At 55.6% G+C, this 2413-nt stretch overlaps 1 pseudogene; it reads right to left on the reverse strand.

The window, feature by feature from the left end:
* Positions 1-497: 497 nt before the first annotated feature.
* The window catches only part of LOC107670585 (uncharacterized), a 7621-nt pseudogene continuing 5705 nt past the window's right edge, over positions 498-2413 (reverse strand).

A 2413-nucleotide genomic window follows, 5' to 3' on the forward strand; every position in this document is an offset into this window, starting at 1 on the left:
TGGGCACATAGCCAGGCCTAGGATGTAAAATGGCCTTAACTCCTCCAGGGGCAAACTCCAGGCAGGTCGGCGAGATAGCCAAGGCCTGGAGATCCCCCACTCTCTTGAGCGAAGTAATTGCCAGGAGAAAGACCATCTTAAAGGTCAGGTTCTTTGCCGTAGCTGACTCGAGAGGCTCGAAGGGGGCAAGTGACAGCCCTTCAAGGACCACAGCCAGATCCCAAGTCCCAAGTTGGGAACGAGTCGCAGGCCTCATCCTCCATGCACCACGGAGGAAACGCACGACCAGCTGGTGCCTGGTGCCAGGCCCAACACCTAAAGGAGCGTGGAAAGCCGCAATGGCAGCCACGTACACCTTTAGTGTGGACGGGGTAAGACCAGCAGAGAAGCGATCTTGGAGGAACTCCAGCACTGAAGCCACCGGGCAGTTAACTGGGTCCAACCCACGCTCTCTACACCACGTGGAAAACACATTCCACTTTAGGCCGTACAATCTCCTCGTTGAGGGAGCCCTGGAACTGAGTATGGTCTCGATCAGTCCAGCCGACAAGCCAGCCTCTAGGTACTGAGCCCCCTCAGGGGCCAGACCCACAGTTTCCACAGCTCTGGCCGAGGGTGAAATATCTCGCCCCCTGCCTGAGACAGCAGGTCCCTCCTGTCCCTCCTCTGCCATGGCTGGCCTGCCAGGAGTGACATGATATCTGAGAACCACACCCGGGCTGGCTAGGCTGGCTAGATCAGCAATAGACTGACCCCTTCTCTCCGGAACCTCTCCAGAACTCCCGTGAGCAGAGCGATCGGGGGAAAAGCATACAGGCGTAGTCTCGGCCACGTCTGTACCATGGCGTCCAACCCCAGCGGGGCTGGATGCGTGAGAGAAAACCACAGTGGACAGTGGGTCGTCTCTCGAGACGCGAACAAATCCACTTCCACTGGGCCGAACCTCTCGCATATCGACTTCACCACCTCTGGGTGAAATCTCCATTCTCCGGGCCTCAACCCCTGCCTCGACAGGATGTCTGCTCCCTGATTCTGGTCCCCAGGGACATACATCGCTCTGAGAGACAACAGTTTCCCCTTGGACCACAGGAGGATCTGATGCGCCAGTCTGCACAGAGGGCGCGACCTCAGACCCCCCTGATGATTCAAATACGAGACTACCGACATGTTGTCTGCCCGTATTAGGACATGGTGACCGCTGAGATCTGGGAGAAAGCTCCTCAGAGCCATGTAAACCGCTAGCATTTCTAGGCAATTTATGTGCCATGAGGAATGCTGGCCCTGCCACAGACCTCTCGCAAAGCGGCCGTCCATGACCGCGCCCCAACCCGTAAGGGATGAGTCTGTCGAAACGAGCTTTCGGCGACATGACACTCCCAATACTGGGCCTCGGGACAGAAACCAAGGTTTCCTCCATATGGACAGGGCACGAAGGCATCGGCGCGTGACCCTGATCATACGGAACGGATTCCCTCTCGAGGAAAACCCCTTGGTTTTCAACCACCACTGTAGGGGTCTCATGTACAGAAGGCCAAAAGGTATTACGTTGGACGCTGCTGCCATGAGCCCCAGCAGTCTTTGGAACTGCTTTACAGTGATAGCGTGGCCTAGCCCTATCCTGGAAACCATCGCCAGGATGGACTCGATACGAGCGGGAGACAATTGTGCCCGCATCGTTGTCGAGTCCCATACCACCCCCAGGAACGTTGTTCTCTGGGTGGGCAACAACACGCTCTTTTCCGTGTTGAGTCTCAACCCCAAGCTCTGAATGTGGCCAAGGACGACATCTCGATGCCGAACCGCCATCTCTCGAGACTGGGCCAGTATAAGCCAGTCGTCGATATACTTTTTTTTAGTGCGAGGGGAGAGAGCTAGGCCAAACGGAAGAACCCGATATTGGAACGCTTTGCCCCCGAAAGCGAACCTCAGGAACTTCCTGTGAGAAGGAATGACAGAAACATGGAAGTATGTGTCCTTTAGATCTATCGTGACAAACCAGTCCTCGGATCTGATCTGACTCACGATGGTGGGAATAGTGAGCATCTTGAACCTGAATCTCCTCAGAGAACGATTCAAGTGCCGCAGATCTAAAATTGGACGCAACCCCCCATCCTTCTTGGGAACTATGAAATACCGGCTGTAGAACCCGGACTCCCTGTCTGGCGGAGGAACACTTTCTATGGCCTCCTTCACCAACAGGGAGTGAACTTCCTGTTCCATCACCCGACCCTGCTCGGGGTGCACCACAGTCCAGACCACCCCATTGAACTTCGGGGGGCGGTAACCGAACTGCAGCCTGTACCCTCTTTCTACTGTACGCAGGACCCATGGAGATATATTCGGAAGGCATTGCCATGCACCGATATAATCTACTAAGGGAATCAGCCTCTCGAGGCTGACCTCGGGTGTTTCT

Source organism: Sinocyclocheilus anshuiensis, unplaced genomic scaffold, assembly GCF_001515605.1.
Source record: "Sinocyclocheilus anshuiensis isolate Anshui unplaced genomic scaffold, SAMN03320099.WGS_v1.1 scaffold513, whole genome shotgun sequence".
Classification (NCBI taxonomy): Eukaryota; Metazoa; Chordata; class Actinopteri; order Cypriniformes; family Cyprinidae; genus Sinocyclocheilus; species Sinocyclocheilus anshuiensis.